A 19,957-nucleotide genomic window follows, 5' to 3' on the forward strand; every position below is an offset into this window, starting at 1 on the left:
CCTATGAGGTGGGAATACTGAAGAAGACAGCTGTGAAGTATGTGAGATGCTCCGAAAGATTGAAACTGGCAGATTTTCAAAAAAAAAACAAAACAAAAGACTATCAGTGACAGGTAAAATAGCCGATCACAAAAACGGTATCGTCAACAACTGCTTTTCTAAGCTTTACAGTTATTTAGTTGCACTGCTCCTTTATGCAAGGTAGTACGATACTTGAACCAGCGTGTATCTTTTTTTTTTCTTTTGCAGCAAATGTCCTGCATTGTATATAAACAGCAACAAGTGGAAGCTTGTTTTATTAGTGATCAAGAGGCGATTGGAATATTAGCCTTTAGGTCAAAAAAAGTGGAGTAATAAACTGAAAAAAAAGTAATCAGAGAAGTTGTACTGTGTAAACAGACAAACGGCAAGTAAGGCTGCTTTAAAGAATTGTGTCCTTTAAGTTAAAACGGGCACTGCTTGAACTTGGGCAGAGCTTGTTTAAAATGCAGCAGCTTCCAGTTTTAATTGGATAAAGAAAATAACAGTAATTTGAAATTGCTGCTTACTAAACAATAGGCTATTTTTAAAGATTTGTACTATGTTTATTATTTGTTGCTGGTAAGATGTTTTGGTAAGAAACAAGTACTACATAATTAAAATAGTAATCCATATTTTATGGTTACACCCCAAGAATTTTGAATGTCTAGTTGATACATTGAAGGGAATAAAAACACTTATAAATATAAATATAGTAAATGTATATTTTAACAATACAAAATGCTGGAGTGCAATTAATGATTTAAAATGATTAAAACATACATGTGCATATACAGTAGACCCCCGCGAAGTTGAGGTTCAGGATTTGCGGACTATTCCTTAGAACCTAACTATTAATTGTTAGCGGAAAGCACAAATATCCTCCGCAATTTTTTATGGCTTTTTTCGTGGCAATACTGTGCTGTAGACAGAACAGAAAGCAACTGCTGAGGGAAACGCGGTTTGGGATGGTGAAAGTAGCCAATCCGATAGTGTTATTCATTTCTCCTTGCTGCTGATTGACTGCTGCCCTGTGACGCGTCTCCAGCCGAGTGCCCTCGTGCTTTCCTTTTTGTTATTGTATTCATTTTGATATTCTTAAAATGCACAAGATGTCACCAAAACGCCCTGCACCTTCTAATGCTTCTTGCACTGAGCCTAAGCGCCAGAAGAAGTTTAAAACACTCCAAGAGAAGGCTGAACTGGATTTGCTCCGGGAACTAAAAAGTTGTGCTGCAGTAGCGCGCCACTATGGCATTAATGAAAAGCACCGCACGTTACACAAAGAAGAACGAAGTAGCGATCTGGAGTATTGTATCTAAGTTTCTGTGATAATGTCAAAAAGGTAACGACCGTAAGGAATAAAAATATCGTCAGGATGGAATCTGCCTTGGTATTGTGGATCCCCGACTGCAGGAAGAAGAACATCACCCTGGACGGTAACATCATCCATGAGAAAGCATGGAAATTGTACTGGCAGTTCGCTACAGGAGACAATGTAGCAACTTCCCATCACAATGTTCCTGAAACCTATAAAAAAAGCCAGCACGAAACCCCACCAGGAGAAGACCCGTCCAAAGATACAACTCCTCCTGAAGTGCCTGAAGAAGAGGAGCCTCCCGAGGAGTTTTAAATCCTCTGCATTGTACTGCACAACTACTTCATTAATATCATACATCATTGGTGGGTACCCGTTAGTGCTGGGCGGTATACCGGTTCATACCGAAAACCGTTTATTTTTTTTATGATATGGATTTTTCTTATACCGCAACACTGGTTTAAATTGCCTAAACAACGTTCAGAACGTGGCGCAGCGGGAAACTGTTCAAGTGGGGACCTTTTTCACTGCTACACCGCTAAACACAGATTTCTTGCACTAGGGCTCTTTTTCACTGCTACACCACCAAATAGGTAGCATTCCGAAACTGAAGCTGACGATAAAGTTGAACATGATGAACAGAAGAACTTTTGCCGAAAAAAAGGAGTCACGTCCGTCGCCTGGAGATACTTGGTCAGATGTGTAAATACTGATTCTATACTACTGTTTCTATACTACTGGATAATACTGCAAGCCAAGTTGTACTTGTTTTATTTGTTTTCAATACAGTGTAATGTACCTGGGTACTGTGTAATAGTGTGACGACATGTTGACTTTATTCTCGACATTTCTACTTTATTCTCGCCGTTTATATGTTAAGATTAAAGTCGACATGTTGACTTTATTCTCGTAATTTGTCATTAAATAAGAACATCGTAAACTAAATTTCATCGTAAAATGAATATTTAATTTACTAGATTTTCTCAAACCCCGTCATAAGTTATATAGCACATTAAATGCTTTGTGTTAAGTGATTCTTAAACTGACTTCTTCTTGCACTAAGAGGCGGCGCCGGCAGCAATCGCCGCACAGAATACATTCACTTCATGATCTTCCTGCTCCATGAACATTTAGAATGCTAAGATTAATACTTAATATAATTTTCATGGTGAAATGTATTAAAGCATGCATTTATCATATGGGGGCACGGCGGCGTGCCTGCCTTGCATTTGCATGTTTTTCTGGTGGGTTTACTCGCCGTGCTTCAGTTTCCTTTCAAAGTCATGTAGGATGTGGGGTTTTGTTGTGCTATACAGTGATCCCTCGCTATATCGCGCATCGCTTTTCGCGGCTTCACTCCATTGCGGATTTTATATGTAAGCATATTTAAATATATATCGCGGATTTTTTGCTGGTTCGCGGATTTCTGCGGACATTGGGTCTTTTAATTTCTGGTACATGCTTCCTCAGTTGGTTTGCCCAGTTGATTTCATACAAGGGACGCTATTGGCAGATGGCTGAGAAGCTAGATTGCTTACTCTTCTCTCTCTCTCTTGCGCTGACTTTCTCTGATCCTGACGTATGGGGATTGAGCAGGGGGGCTGTTCGCACACCTAGACGATACGGACGCTCGTCTAAAAATGCTGAAAGATTATCTTCACGTTGTGATCTTTTGTGCAGCTGCTTCCTGAAACGACATGCTGCACGGAGCTTCGCATACTTAAAAGTATTGATTTTTAATTGAAAAACAAACTCTGTCTCACTTTGTCTGCTCCTGACGGAGGGGGTGTGAGCTGCCGCCTTCAACAGCTTTGTGCGGTGCTTCACATACTTAAAAGAAAAACAGCCCTATTGATCTGTTTGCTTTTCTCTATCTCTGTGACAGTCACTGCTCCTGACAAGCACTCCTTTGAAGAGGAAGATATGTTTGCATTCTTTTAATTGTGAGACGGAACTGTCATCTCTGTCTTGTCATGGAGCACAGATTAAACTTTTGAAAAAGAGACAAATGTTTGTTTGCAGTGTTTGAATAACGTTCCTGTCTCTCTACAACCACCTATGTTTCTGCGCAAATCTGTGACCCAAGCATGACAATATAAAAATAACCATATAAACATATGTTTTCTACTTCGCGGATTTTCTTATTTCACGGGTGGCTCTGGAACGCAACCCCCGCGATGGAGGAGGGATTACTGTATACATATATACATCCACACACACACACTATTATATATTTATTATATATACACACACACACACATATCAACATATATATACACATACATACACATACATACATAGTGCGTTGTAACACGGGCTGTGATTGTTACATGGGAGGGAGACGACAAATCACAGCTTCCCGCTTTCTAATCGGGCCTGTGATTGGTGCTTTGACGGATGCCCAGATCCCACAGTATTTCCCCTTAGGAGAGGCGTTAGGCAAGTGTAATTGAATAGCGATGCTGCAAGTTTAGTTTTACACCTGTTTTTAAGGCTTATTGACTGAAAGGGGCTTTCATGAAAAAAGTTAGGGCTTTGCTACAGGATACACCCTCCACAAGTTAAGGAAGTAAAAATAAAGGTATATATTTCTGTTTTATTTAAACCTTTTAAGTTTGTATGCAGGCGGTATGGTGGCACAGTGAAAGGTGCCAGTTAGGAGACCCGGGTTCGCTTCCCTGCGTGGAGTTTGAATGTTCTCCTCGTGTCTGTCTGGGTTTCCTCCGGGTACTCCGGTTTCCTCCCACAGTCCAAAGACATGCAGGTTAGGTGCATTTGCGATTCTAAATTGTCTGTGGTGTGTGGGCCCTGCGGTGGGCTGGCACCTTGCCCGGAGTTTGTTTCCTGCCTTGTGCCCTGTGTTGGCAGGGATTGGCTCCTGTATTTAGGATATAGTGGGTTGGATAATGGATGGATGGACATTTGTATGCATAGCCCCATTTGCCCGTTTTCGTTTTTTTTCTTTCTTCAGTAATATTTCAGCAAACCCGGAGCTTGTCAGTTCAAATCCTAGTACTGACACCACTGTGTGACCCTGAGGAAGTCACTTCACCTGCCTGTGCTGCAAAAAACAAAAGTAATGTAACAAATTGTACCTCAGATGTTGCAAGTTGCTGGAATAAAGGCATAAGTCAAATAGATAAATATGTATTATACACATAGGAACTATTCATTTATTTTCAGTTAAGTCATCTGCAGCAAACCTTTATAAATGAGGGTTTCTCCTTTTTAGATAGTGCAAACTGTTTCTTCTTCATTGAGGTTTTCTCTTGGAGAGCTTTTTTCATTTCATTGAAAATTAAAGCAGCAGCTGCCAAAATATGTAGCTTTCTTATTAATTTTTCAACATTGTGTAAAATAACTTTATAAAGTAGCATAAAAGGTTTAAATACTGGTTAACCATTTACACTAAAATATTACTAAAGAGATACAAAAAAAGTAAAATGCGTATGTTATTTTTTTTAAGGAGATTAAATATTACTGAAGAAAAAAAAAAACTAAGACAGCTAAATGGGGCTATGCATACGAACTTAAAAGGTTTAAATAAAACAGAAATATATACCTTTTATTTTTACTTCCTTAACTTGTGGAGGGTGTATCCTGTAGCAAAGCCCTAACTTTTTTCGTGAAAGCCCGTTTCAGTCAATAAGTCTTAAAAAGAGGTATAAAGATATTGGCAATAAGCTACGCAAACCCACCAAGACATGCAATCGTTTAAATCAAGGCGCGAGTCGAAAAACACCATCCCATACTATTAGTTAACGATTAACACATTTCTATATGTATTGTAAGCATACAATACAACTGATAATATGTTGCGCTTATTTATCTGGTGTACCGACATTTTTGCGCGTTTAACGGCTGAAATCTAACGTGGTTTGTGCCCTTCAGAATGAAAACAGTTTGCATTTACCTTTTTAATAAAAGGCAAGCTTTTAAGTCTGAGAAATCACCCCGTAAATGGACACGTTTAATTGCACGTGTTAATATGTATGCTTACACAGTATTAAAAGACACTCAACAATTAACGTCATTAATGTATCCAATTACCTTCGTTCCCGCGTTTGACTCGTGCTGTAAATCTCTTCCTTGTTTTCAGTTCACGTGATTACGTAGGAGGCGTGATGACGCGATACGTGACTCCGCCTCCTCCATTAGAGTATATGGACAAAAAACAGGTTCCAGTTATGACCATTACACGTAGAATTTCGAAATGAAACCTGCCTAACTTTTGTAAGTAAGCTGTAAGGAATGAGCCTGCCAAATTTCAGCCTTCTACCTACACGGGAAGCTGGAGAATTAGTGATGAGTGAGTGAGTGAGTGAGTCAGTCAGTGAGGGCTTTACCTTTTATTAGTATAGATTCTATAATGGGAAATTATTTTAACACTGCCATAGGCACGTACCAATTAAAAAATTAATGATACAATCATATAATAATGTACAATAAATGAACACTACATGAAATCTGCACAGTTTCCAAGATGCCAGGTCACAGCATAAAATAAAAGGCAAGAGGATAAGCTAATCCATATCTGCTTTCCTGTGAAAGCATCAGACATTTTTTTAAAATGCAGCTCAAAAAAAAATATCACAGCCATATCAAATTTAATTTGAAAAGCCCAAAGGCACCTCCTCTGGACTATTGTAACCCAGGAATATCAGTTTTGTGATTGTCCATTATAATATCCAAGAATTCAACAGACCAAGCAGAGTGAATTTTCAACCAAATGCATCATTACTTAAACCTGCCCAGCACTTTATTTTTAAAGCTTGAATCAATCCATCAATCCTCGATTTAGGTGAAACACATGAAAATCAGGTTCTGCATTTTGTCTCTGGTCCAATACATTTCAGAAATTGTGTTGTATTCAAACCATTTACTACACAAAGCAAAAGTAATTCAAGTAATTAAATTAAGTGTTCTAAAATAATGTCAAATATAATAATTACTTTCATATACAGACTGCATGGTGACATATGAAGAAACACTCAGTGACCACAACACCACCACTACCACAGCCCTGACATTATTTCCACTTGTGCAGATTGTTTTTGCATCAAGTGTTTGAAAGTAGCAAACATTTTACTGTCAGTTCTAGAAACATTTGAAAACAACTGGGAATGGAAAATAAAACAGCAAATGGGTTTAGCCAGTCACTGCCTGGTTCCTTATGACAGTGGAAATACTGTCTGATAGAAACATTGTGTGGTTTTCATGTGTCGATTTCCTTACACTTAAAAACTCCTCATACTGATGATGATTTGCTTTGTTGAGAAACTCTTTGCTATTAAAAATGCCCCTAATAGATAAATTAACTGTACGTGGCATGAATCTGCATTTAAAAAGGACTTGACCACTAGATTATGATCATGTAACCATCACCTTCAAGATCAAACACTTGCATCTTTATTTGGCCACCATTTTACTTTTTAAGTTGAAAAAAATAACATCACAATTTTTAATCATTACTGTTATGATTTGTGCTAAGCCTAGAATGACATGAATATATTATATGTTATACTATGAAAAAAGTAAAGATTAGGATTTTTAGTTAGCTTGCTTGTGTTACAGAATAACTCCTTGAGTTTAGTAAGTCCAACACAACATAGGAAGGTCAGAGACATACACCCCCACCAATTACCGATTTTGAATATGTTTCACAAATTTTACAGAGCTTTTATTTATTACATATTTATAGGTTCAAACTCAACACTGAATTGGAAAGGTTCACATTAACTTAAAAAAAAAAAAAAAAAAAAAGCTGTCAGAAAGTCAACTAGACTTCAATTAAACAGGTCTGTAACACAGCACAGTCAAATTACCACCTTCTGTTAGCAGTAACTTTGAACATTTCATATTTTAAAAAGAAAATATCACATAAATTAAGTGCGTAAATCTAAAACTACACACTCCACATTATTTCAAATAAAAAGTCAAATGAAGAAAAAAAAAGGTAAATGGCTACTTTTGTAGGTAACAAAAACTCTCAGAAAAGGAATAGAATGCCAACTATGCTTGTACTACAGCTTAGGAAAATCTACTTTTTCCTGTTGCTAGTATTTGTTCAGAACAAAGTTTAAAAAAAATACACATAATGCTATGTAAATGTCATTCAAAACATATTCACTATTTTTATTACAATTTCAGTTTACAAAAACATTAACCACATTAATGTATACTTTAACTACATTTTAAAAGTTTTATATACTGTTTTTTGCTTTTCTTTTGCCACTGACTGACTGCACTTCTCTTTCTCAATAAGAAATATCTGTAAAGGAGAATAAAAATTTGAATAAATCAACCAACTCCACCATCACCAATTTTTGTATACATAAAATTTTCATTCCTCAGTTTATTAAAAAAGGCCCTTGACATGTTTTTGAATGTACAGAACACTTCCCAAAGTTCTGAACCACACCTTTTCTGTAATTTAAAGCTTTGTTTAGCAATGCACAATAAAAACACAAAAAATTACAACTTTCTTTGTAAATTATAGTTTATAGACCAGTAGAGCGGCTATTTATAATCTAAATATAGGCTGTACATCCAACTGTAGCAGAGGTAGCAATTTTTTCATATTTAGAATGGGGAATAACTGCAACTCTAAAGAAGGAACATTAGCAAAATGACTGTAGTAAAGGTCTAATTAGTGATGACGGTCTTCCATGTTTGGGTTTGAGAGCTGCTTTGATAAATGCATAATACATCCCACCACCCAAATGGTACTTTCTTGTTTACAATACAGTATATCAAATATGTGGAAAACTACAAGCACCTAAGCCAATGTTTTTAACAAAACCATACATATTTTATAAAATTTAAACAAAGAAATGGCATTTCAATTCAGAAACTTTTTTCTATCATAAAACTTAACTTTTAAAAAAAATCACTGACCAATTACAAGATGCAAAAAGAGTATAATACATGACACATGAGTAGTCAGCAGTATTCAGCAGACATTTTGATTCGAAGAACAAGAAGCAGCTTTGCAAGGCACAAATATATAAAGTTGTAAAGGGATTATTCTCATGTTAAGTCCATGTGAAATAACAGGTCCCAATTAGAAGGACAAAAGCAAAAAACCCTTGAAAACAAAGAGGTCTCCTCATATTTCCGATTGTACAAAGAGATTATAGGCCGTTGGCTGTATGACTTGTATCTAATTTCAATATATCTGAGTAACACTGCATCATATTCAGCTCTTCACTCACTAACAGCAAAATGCTACACTGCACACTCAATAAATCTGTAATAGGGTAGAACATTATCCTGTCCTACACGACTTCAAGACAACCACAAAATAAGTAAAATTACTTTAACATGCATCCAATCACACCGTAATCGGATCATGTTTTGGCTTTATACGAAGTCACATGGTCATGACGAAAAGCGTGCCCGGGCCCAGAACATTAAGCACAGTGTGAGTGCAAACCAGCAGGGGAGTAGGGCACAGTACAGAATAAACGTGCCTAGTGTGAGTAGACCCTTAGTCAGGAATCCATTCTGGACTAGTTACCATTCCATTACAAATGTGTTTTTAAGAAAGCTGCTACGACTACAAGATTGACCATAAACAGACTACAGACCACAGCAGAAAAGAGGACCATGATGAAATTTAAAGTTAACATGACTAATGCTGTCCATAATCCATCAGCTGTCAGACACTGTAATGCCTCTTCTCATTGTGCCTGTTTTCACTCTTGCTGGTCATAACTGACATGTATACAGAAGGATAACATTTCCTTAAGGATGCTACAAAATCAATGTACATTGAGAATCTTTACTATTATTATGTCCAGCATTTGTGTAATAGTGAAAAAATGGAAGTGTTCAACTATAACTATGTTGTGTTCTCCTAGAGCAAATTAATTTCCCAACAAGGATCAACAAAATGCTATCTAGGTAACTAATTCAGAAGGAAATGGGTGTAACTAAAGACATTACAGCTTGAATCACAAAAGGGAACGGCTGTAGACATGTATGTTGTAGAATACAATAGGCTACAATAAGTATACAAACAAACAAGACTAATCTAACAAGAGACTTCTCAGAAAGCAGAACATGTAATATTATATTATATACATATAGAGGGTATGTACAGCTCCACTTTTAATAGTAAAAGGATAAAAAAAAAATACATTGGGCTACAAAACAACACTGAATTATTAAAATATCTGGCCTGATGAACACCCCTACTGATTAATGCTAACTCGAGAGCCAGGAAATGCAAAATCCCCATAATTCTAAGTAACCAACTTGTTGGCAATTAAAGTGTAGATTACACACAGGTGCAATGAAATGAACAGAATAATGCTCTTTGTCTCAAGGCTACAATGTCTTAGAATGGTACCAAGCAAATTACAATTATTAATGAAACCGCTTTCTTAATCATCAATATCAGACCATTCAAAGATCAGTCTAGTGACATGGAACTCGTCGTTTAGAGAAATTACCTAACAGCCGGTAATCTTCAACAACTAGGGAATTCAATGGAAGCCATATAGTCTACCATTCCAATACCACACATTTATCAGTTTATTGTGTCAAAATTGACTGATACAAAAGGCAGATGGGGTACCAAATCACAAATAAAACAGCTACTCACCGTATTAGTACTCTGTATTATTCTTATTGATTTACTGCATTGCCTTTAAATCTGAAACAAAATTCAAATTCAGCATGAGTGCAACTTAAGTCACCCTTCCCATTTTCTTAACACTAGAATCCCTGAAGCCTACAAAAAACACTCATAATCCCAGCCCACCTTAAATTCCTTCGCACCTCTCCATAAGCGTCTTTTGTTTTGTAAATGTGCCAATCAGCAAGCGCCATGCTGACACTTCAGTACACAAGCAAAGTTATGAGAATGCAGTCAGACATCTTTTTTTTAGGCACAAACACCATCAGATCTAAAACTTAGTGTGGACAGTCACTTGCGTAGTGAAGAGTCTATAGCTGCAGTTGGAAGGTGCAACCGTACTTTTAGTGGCATTACACATATGAAGATGCGAGTTCCAAAATCTGCTAATTACACCTTTTGGTAAAATTTAGTGAACACGTGATTGTGACTTTTCATGCAGTTGGTCATGCGCTGAAAATATGTTTGAGCTTCAAAACCTGCTAATTGCAACAGTGTGGCGCAATAGTTTTGGGGATTTAGTTTCAAAATCTGCTTACGGAGCCAGATTTTCCTATTTATCTCCAAAATTTATCTTTTGTACTTAGCCGATTTTGGAACTGAGCTCTTTATATACTTTGTCAGCATGCCCGTGTCAATCAAACACAGGAAGCTCTGCTGTCTACTTGTGACATTACGCTGTAGGAAGATAAATAAATCAAGGTAAACAGGTAAATAACATTCAATGTGGTTTTAATGTAAGTAACATATAATTTTGTTTTATCTAAAGACCATCACAAAACAATCACAAACAGAACTTTGCAGGATACCTTGGTGAGCTTGGCATGCTTTGCTTATTCTCATCTGAGTTCACCTCTGTTATAGCAGGTCTTTATTTGAAAACTGCAGTATCAGATCGGGGGAGCGTAAACGCGGCTGAGGAAAAAAAAAAAACTAAATAAAAAAAAAAAAAAAACACGCTAACCTTTACAAGTACCATAAATTTATACAGGCTATTAAAGACTCAAATTAAATGTACGTTTTATTGTATAATAGTAACAATACGAGCATCTCACTACTCAAAACATTAATTTCAGGAAGCAGCCATGATCAAACCTGCGACCTCTTGATTACGAGTCAGCTGTTCTTACCAAAGTACCACCAAAGCAGTTGTATCTGTATCGTACCCTAACCCGATTTCGTTTTCTTCAGTTATATTCTTGAATAAAAGTGCACTTGTTTTGTTATACATGTGCCTTTTGTGAAAGTGTTTATTTGATATTTGGACTTCAGTCTTCACACATTATACACTTCATGTCAATTTTGTTATTAGTTCTAAAACACGAAAAAAAGTTTGTTTTAGGGATGTGTTCAACATTTCTTTCATTTCCTGTCATTCTACACTTACATAGATCACTGTAGACACAGAAAACGCATGAAATGCATGTGTTCCAAATAAAGATATATTATTTACCCTATACAAATCCAGGCACCTCACACCGAAATAAACAAGGCTTGAGCTGGGAGAGCTTTTTGCCTGAGTTGAGCTCTGTCGATAGTGGGGATGAGACATCAGTCTGCTTGCTGCTTCTGCTGATCAGCACATTTACAAAACAAAAGACGCTAATGGAGAGCTGCGAAGGAATTTAAGGTGGCCCAGCAATACGTTTTTGTTTTGGTTTTTTTTGTAGCCTTCAGGGACTCTAGTGTTAAACAGTAAATCATAGTCCACCTTAACTTAAAGCCTGCCTAGTGACTATCAGAGCATAAATAATAAAATAATAATAATTCATTATATTTATAAGCAGATGTAATAAAAAACAACAACATGCCAAAAAATAAGTAAAAAATTAATTCTTATCAAAAGAAACTTCACTATAATCACAATTACTCAAAAAGATAATTCAAATGTTTAAATTATTGAGAGGCTGCAAATTGCTGCTCTAATGCAATTAAGAGTTATACTGAAAAAAAAAAACATTTCAGTAATACTGAACACCTCACATCTTTTGCTTGGTCATGAACATTAATTAACACTCAAATATGACAGCAATAATGCACAAATGTGTTTTTACTCAACCATAAAAGGGCATCTTTTACCAAAGTATAAAACATTGCGGTCTTCAAACTTAGTCTTCTAGAATTACTAATGATTTTTGGTTTTCACTATAATACATTCCTAATCAGAGGATAACTGTAGCCTGTAATTAGACTCTTAGTTTAATACGAGTTGTTTTTAATCCTTTTATTTCAAAATATAAAATATTGATGTGGAAATTCCCTATATGATTTGGGCATAGGTTGGGAATTACTATTAACTATTCATCTAATAATTTTAAATTTAGGGGAGGAGTGTTTGGAGGCAGAAGGAGAAGAGGAAGGTAAAGAGTGGAAGCAAGGATAGGAACTTTGAATGTTGGCAGTATAACTGGTAAGGGGAGAGAGTTAGCCGATATGATGGAAGGAAGGAGGGTTGATATAGTGTTTGCAAGAGACCAGATGAAAGGGGAGTAAGGCCAGGTGCATCAGAGGCAGGTTCAAATTGTTCTACCATGGTGAATGGGAGGAGAAATAGTCTTCCTTCAGGATAACCCCTACCCTATGTCGAGAGCGTTTTAGAGGTGAAAAGAGTGTCGGATAGTGTGATGACTATGAAGCTGGAAATTGAAGGTGTGTTGAGGAGTGTTAATGCATATGCCCAGCAATTTGGAAGTGCAATGGATAAGAAAGAAGATTTCCGGAGTGAGATGAATGAAGTGGTGGAGAGTATACCCAAGGGACAGAGAGTGGTGATTGGAGCAGATTTCAATGGACATGTTGGTGAAGGGAACAGAGGAGGTGATGGGTAGGTATGGTGTCAAGCTGAGGAAACGCAGGTGGTCACATTTAAGTATATTTTGTGAAAAGGATGTACATGGCTGTGGCGAATATGTACTTTAAGAAGAGGGAGGAATACAGAGTGATATACATGGACTATGATGATTTCAGACTACATTGTGATCTGTAGCAAGTGTAGGAAACAGGTCAAGGACACTGAAGAGGTGAAGATATGCTCTAGAGAGGAATGAAGGTCAGCAGGAACAAGACAGAATATATGTATTTGAATGAGAGAGAGGTCAGAGGAATGGTGAGGACGCAGGGAGTAGAGCTGGCAAAAGTGGAGCAATTTAAATAATTGGGATCAATAGTGCAGAGTGACGGAGTGTGGAAGAGGTGAATAAGAGTGCAGGCAGGGTGGAGAAGAGTGTCAGGAGTGATTTGTGACAGAATTGTACCAGCAAGAGTGAAAGGGAAGGTCTACAAGACGGTATTGAGACCAGCTATGTTATATGGGTTGGAGACGGTGGCAGGGACGAAAAAAAAGGAGATACAGCTGGAGGAGGCAGAGTTAAAGATGTTAAGATTTGTACAGGGTGTGACCAAGATAGAGAGGATTAGAAATAAGTACATCAGAGGGTCAGCTCAAGTTGGATGGTTTGGAGACAAAGTCATAGAAGCAAGTTGCTGGGTATATTGGGAGAAGGATGTTAAGGACAGAGCTGCCTGGTAAGATGAAACGAGGAATGCCTAAGGATGTAGTGAGAGAGGACATGAAGGTGGTAGGTGTAATGGAGCAAGATGCAGAGGACAGGAAGGTATTGAAAAAGATGATCAGCTGTGGCGACCCCTAACAGAAGCAGCCAAAAGAAGAAGTCCTGTTAAAAACATAAGTGTACTTGTTCAGCAAAATGCCCCTTAGTAAAACAGGCACAACAGTAAGTCCATCTGTTTTAATCACGTCATGCATTTAGGAACCTCTGAATATTCTAGACCTTATGTCACTCTTTCTTTGCGCGTCTTACTGTTCACGTTTAGGTATTCCAGCCCTTATGTCCCTCTTACTTTGAGCATCTTGCTACCTTTGTTTGCAGGAGGCATGGTGGTACAGTGGTAGCCCTGTTACTTTGCAGTAAGGAATCTGCGGTTCACATCCCAGGTCCTTACTGCATGAAGATTGTTTATCCTCCCTTAGTCCAAGAAGATTTCCTCCCACTGCCCAAAGACATGCAGTTTAGGTGAATTGGCAATGCTAAACTGGCTCTAGTGTGTGTATGTGACTGTTCACCTTACAATGGACTGGTGCCCTGTATAAGGTTTGTTCCTGCCTTGCGCCATATGCAGCCTGGGATAAGCTCCAAGCTCACCTGACTCTTGTCTGGACCAAGTAGGTTAGAAAATCACATATTGGACACTGAAGCCCTCTTGTGCATGGCAGATCACATTACGCCCAGGCACAGACACTGGCTGTTTTGTCATTCAAGATATAGAGGAAGGTAGACAAAATCAAGCGGTACGAAAGTCATTATATGATTGATAAACAGAATGCTGAACTAACACATAAGCTAATGTATAGCACAGAACCCTACTTATCTTTTTATTTGCCTCACTACACAGCCTTATTAATTATCTGCTTATAAATAGCTTCCCATCATTTCAATGCACAAAGCTAAAAACTGCACTGCCTTTCATTTTCTTCTTCTGGATAGCTTTCTAATCATTAGAAGAACAAGTTTGGTATTTTTCAAGTTTAACTTATTTATTTTCAATCACAGGATGTATTAATTTACCACCTGAAATGGTGTTCTAAAGCAGGGGTGTCGAACTCTGGTCCTGGAGGGGTACAGTGACTGCAGGTTTTCATTCTAACCATCTCCTTACTTAGTGACCAGTTTTTGCTGGTAACTAACTTGTTTTGCTTGAGGTTTAATTAACTTGACTTGGGCCCCTTAATTGTTTCCTTTTTCTTAATTAGCAGCCAAACAAGCTGCTGCATGACCAATTAATCTGGGCTGAGTGAATCTGGTTTTATCAAAGATTCCACTTGTCATGTCACATACTGTACAGTGAAAGACTCTTTACCATGGGATAACTGAGTTTCAGACATTTTCAATAATGAAGTTATTTAGGATTGGTCACTTGTACTACCTCACAGCTGTGTGTAAAGTACAGGAATTATACTGCGTATGCGACAGCTAATCATTACGTATCTGTACACACAAGCTTCTGTGACAGTTTGTGAAGATTGTTAGGTTGATATGCAATAAAACTTGGTTAACACAAGGGAAATATCTTCAAGAAAAAAAGAATGGTTGACTAAGTCCTGTGAAACATGCATAATGCTAATGATACAGAACATTAATTACATTTCAGCCACAGTTTCAAGTCTATAGAGAATGACATGTTTGCTGAAGAACTCTATGCAATGCTTGATTTGTAAGTACTGCATAGTATAACTTGGAAGCTCCTTGGCATGCACTTTTACAGTTCAAGCATCATGGGTTCAATTACCACATCCAGACACTGTCTTCTACACATTCTCCCTATGTTAGTTCTCCAAGCTCTGCTTTTCCAGATTGAAACTTTTTGTGAATCACCTGGAAGTTTAAAGTGAGAAGCTCATTGATCAAATGTCACTGGCTGTGCAAATTTTCACAGGAGCCATTCTTTAATGGAATGCATTTGTACTGCTACAAGCCACACTGCTCCTTGGAGTTTCACGTGGGGTTTCCGGTCTCTCCCCCCCACACTTGAACGTCACTGAATCACACCTGCAGACTTCCATTGGGGACCACTCTTTGTTCCAATGTCTCTGAATCATGCCACACCACACTATGCCATGCTGCTGCTTGCGGGTTTCATGTGGGGAACCCCCTTCAACCACCAAGTGTCTCTGTATCATTCCACAAAATTAACAGCTATTTCAACTAGTGCCTTGTTCACAGTGTAATACACCCCCCACTCCTTCATCAAATGGATAAAGAAAGCCATTCAATGGATTGTTTATCCTGTTTCTAATCACACTCGCTTCACCACACCCAACTGAAAGGCAAAAATAAGCACTGTTACAAATGGAAAATAAAATTGAAGTGCTGCGTTTGGGGGAAGGGGGTGTGGATTATTGAAGGCTGAAGTGAGTGCCATCAGAATTAGTTGGCTTATCATACCCGGAGCAAGTCTCATGTGCTTGTGATGCAGCAACAGCCACCTGCAATCCAAAAGTTAATGAGAAACACTGGTTTAGGTGTATGTGCAGTGTTTGACTACCTCTAGGGGGCCGTTTGGAAAGGTATTGTCTCCACCCCTGTTACCTAGACTGGAAAAATGCTGGTATGAAAATTCACATGTATACTTGGTTTATTCCAGCTGTAAAATGCAGGGAAAAAATAAATAATAAATAAAACACACTAAATTTCTGTGGGGCAACTGCAACAGATGGCAAGAGAAGATGGGTGAAGTGCAGAAAACAAAGCTGGGAGTATAACAAGTGAATTAACAGGGCTAATAAGACAATAAAAATATCAAAGCTACAACTGAATACTCTATTACAGTACAATCAAAAACTGCACAAATACAAGAAATGCACCAGTATCTGACATCAAAAGGTCTTTGGAAGTATACATGACTGATTTTACACAGCAATTATCAAATGACACAGTTAAAACTGGGCATTATAGAAAGAGTTGTCACAAAACTTTCAGCAGAAAAGAAATAAATTATGGGTACAGTCAAGACAGCAATTTAAAGTGAACCAATAATAGTCACTGAAATACCTTTTTACATTTAAAGGCATTCCCAAAAAAAAATTTATATTATTATATATTACACACACACACACACACACCTCCAAAAGACATTTAAGTTAATCTGGTATTTATTATGTCAAGCACTGTTCCTGCATTCCCAGTGCACTGCCACAGCCTCCACCCCAACCCCCACCAGCCTACATGCAATGTAGCACGAACACAGAGAGTGACAGAAGGAGACTGAGAGGGAGGGAAAGGGGAAAAAATAAAATCCATGCCAGTGCTGGGCGTTCCTACAAAGCTTCAGTGGGGTCAAAAGTTTACAGTGGTTTTAATTTCACCTTTCTGAAGCCAATCACTACAGAGCTTTCTCTAACTGAACTTTAACCCTTTCAAGGAATGTTAACCTCGAGAACAAAGCTTTATTTTGGGGTTGGGGAGGTGGTATATTCTGTATTCTTTATGCAATTGAGGAAAACATGCCACAAAAATAACAAAGTACCTTTTAATTCTATATATTTCACTTAATAAACATACTGTACATGTGGAAACCTTTATATACATGTCTAAGCTGTACACAACCTTACACATCAATACTTATATGCCCTTACACTGCATATGTATAGTTATGCAACTACCTTCTTACAGTGCATACATTTTTCAAAACATGTTTGAGAGTAAGGAGGAAACTTTAAAATATTTTATAATAGCTAAATATTAATTCACTATATTAAGGATAAACAGTTTAGTACAATTATTACACTTGACTTATGGCTGTTAAAGAGGGTAATACATACACACACACACACAAAAAAAAAAAAAAAAAACACATTTTGCTTTAGAAAAAAGATCCTGGCTAAGAAAAAGAAATTTGTCCTTTGAGCAGTATACATTCCAAACAAGCTTTCAACCAACCTTCTGCTACAATATGAAAGAAGCTATACACAACTTAAGGCCAGCTTAAAGCTAACAAAACATGTAAAATCATTTCAAATTGCTGTTTTAGTTTCTGATCCTCTTCCATGTTACTCTCACTAAGCTTATTGCATTATAGTTGCCAAAACCACTAGAAATTTCAATATTACTCTAGTAGATGCAGCTTTTTTTTAATGGGTGCAGAGATAAAGAAGGGCAACGGAGTTTTAATTTTATTTAGAGATATGTTACAACACTCTGTGGAAAAATATCCATTTTCAGAAGTGACCAGAATGTCAGTGCATCACTGTCTGCTCCGAACAAATGTTGAGAAAAAGTGGCTGATGACAGACTGCTGTTGCAAAGTCCAAACAGTTTTGTAAACTATTTGCCAAGATCATTTAACTGACAAAAGGGTTTGTATACATTTGTTGAATCATTAGACTTTTCTGTTTTAATACAAATACAGAAACAATTGCATTACAATGAAAAAAACATCTAGGACTGTCAGACTGAACATCACTATTTGAAAATAATTTGAAATTACTTGAAAAATTAAAAAAGTCTAATTTGAAGGCAGAAGTGGGCATTTGATAATAAAAGGAAAGTTTTGTTTTTCGCGCACTAATTTTGGCATCAAGATACTCTAGACACGCTATGCAAAGCTGCACAATTTAACAGATCTGTTTTTTTTACTTTATTTCCACGATCAGCCATTTCATAATTTTGAATGGTTAGCTTGTTATCTTCATGAATAAATCATACAGGCAGACCCCTCAGAAACACAGGTTCCCCCCCTCCTTCTCCTATTGCTCCACACTTCAATTTACAAGTGTACTTAGAGCAGTTTTCCTAAATGATTTTCCAGTGCATTAAAATGATCATTTTGTATATGATTCTCTTTCATTTACTCCTAAACCTAATAACTGTGTTGTTTAAAGCTGAAGTCTTCTCAATAAAGCAAATAGAAAACAACTCATAATTTTGATTTTACTTTTACTACAACACCATAAAATCAACCCTGTAAAAAGCCTAAATGCTAATAACAATGTTGTGTAATTGAAAAAAAAAAAAAATATTCAAGCCATCCTTACTAAAACATTGTTGCACCTGTTAAAAAGGAAGAAAAAGTAGACAATGTGCAGGCCATGACTTGATACTGTGACAAATTTATGGAGGAGTCCAAAGGTGCTAACTAATTGTCTTATTATTCTGAAATGTGTGATATAATCAGTCCCCTGCTGCTGCACACTGGACACCTCCAAAATAATAAAACAAGTCCACATTTGACCTGTCGGCCCCGTGTCTACACTTTTACTTCATTCGCTACTTGCATCTTGTTGCAGTCTTGCTAACATAACTGACTCATAATTCTCTTGATCCTTGTCAGCACAGGCAGCCGTGAAAGCAGCCATGAAATAAAGCTTAATTCTTTAAGATCTACACATGCTGGCACCATGGTCCACTACATTATTATTATTCCCCCCCCCCCCTTTTTTTTTTATTAATCACACTACCACAAAGCAAAGCATCAACTGCTTATAACAGTGTTTCATACATACCTATCTGTAGCCCACAGCTGATGTCCTGTACCAAAAACGTAATATGAAATACAGTACACCACCAAAATTCGTGGGGGTTACGTTCCTAGAGCACCCGCGAATTGTGAAAAACCACGACTTTTGGATGTGGTTAAAAAATGTCCATTAAATGCCTATTTTTATAGTTTCAACCCTAAATACAGTATGACCCCAAAGCACTTTTGTTTTTAAACTCCGCTTAATACATTAATACATTACCTAAAAAATTACCTTAATACATTACCTAAAAACAGAATGTAAAGGTAAACCTGTCTACTATACAGTACTGTACTGCTATGTCTCCCACAGTGCTAGAATGTAAAATACAGATGTTACTGCTATACGTACTGTAATTCATGCAAGCGCATTCTCGGTATGCGCGGTCATTTTCTTTGTTATGAGTAAGTACATTATAATTTCATTTAATTAAAATACAGTAAAATGTATGGATACTCACCAATGATGAATGATATTGATGATGATGATGATGAAGTAGCTATAAAACTTTAGCAGATTTAAAACTCCTTGGGTGGCACCTCTTCTTCAGGCGCTTCAGGAGGAGCTGTATCTTTGTATGGGTCTTCTTCTGGTGGGGTTTCGTGCTGGCTTTTCTTTATAGGTTATAGGAACATTGTCATAGGAAGTTGCTACGTTGTCTCCTGTAGCGAACTGCTGGTACAATTTCCGTGCTTTCTCATGGATGATGTTACCGTCTTCCTGCAGTCGGTGATCCACAATGCCAAGGCAGGTTCCATCCTGACAATATTTTTATTCCTTACGGTCTTTTCCTTTTTGGCACTATCACAGAAACTTACAGATACGGTACTCCAGATCACGGCTTCATTCTTCTTTATGTAGAATACAGTGCTTTCATTAATGTCATAGTGGCGCGCTACTGCAGCATTTTTTTTTTAGTTCCTGGAGCAAATCAACGTTCTCCTGG

The 19,957-nt window shown here is 37.3% G+C and overlaps 1 protein-coding gene across 4 annotated transcripts in view; it reads right to left on the reverse strand.

Moving 5' to 3' along the window:
* The window catches only part of ncoa3 (nuclear receptor coactivator 3), a 340,425-nt gene that overhangs the window by 260,493 nt on the left and 59,975 nt on the right, over nucleotides 1-19,957 (reverse strand). For 3 of the 4 annotated variants that reach the window (XM_028811623.2, XM_051932914.1, XM_028811618.2), the window contains exon 2: nucleotides 9,945-9,995. The exons of the other annotated variant lie outside the window; for it this stretch is intronic. The gene's annotated coding sequence lies outside the window, so the exon portion shown is untranslated. The remainder of the gene's footprint in view (nucleotides 1-9,944; nucleotides 9,996-19,957) is intronic. 4 annotated transcript variants of the gene reach the window in all.

This window comes from Erpetoichthys calabaricus, chromosome 10 (genome assembly GCF_900747795.2).
Source record: "Erpetoichthys calabaricus chromosome 10, fErpCal1.3, whole genome shotgun sequence".
NCBI classification, from domain to species: domain Eukaryota; kingdom Metazoa; phylum Chordata; class Cladistia; order Polypteriformes; family Polypteridae; genus Erpetoichthys; species Erpetoichthys calabaricus.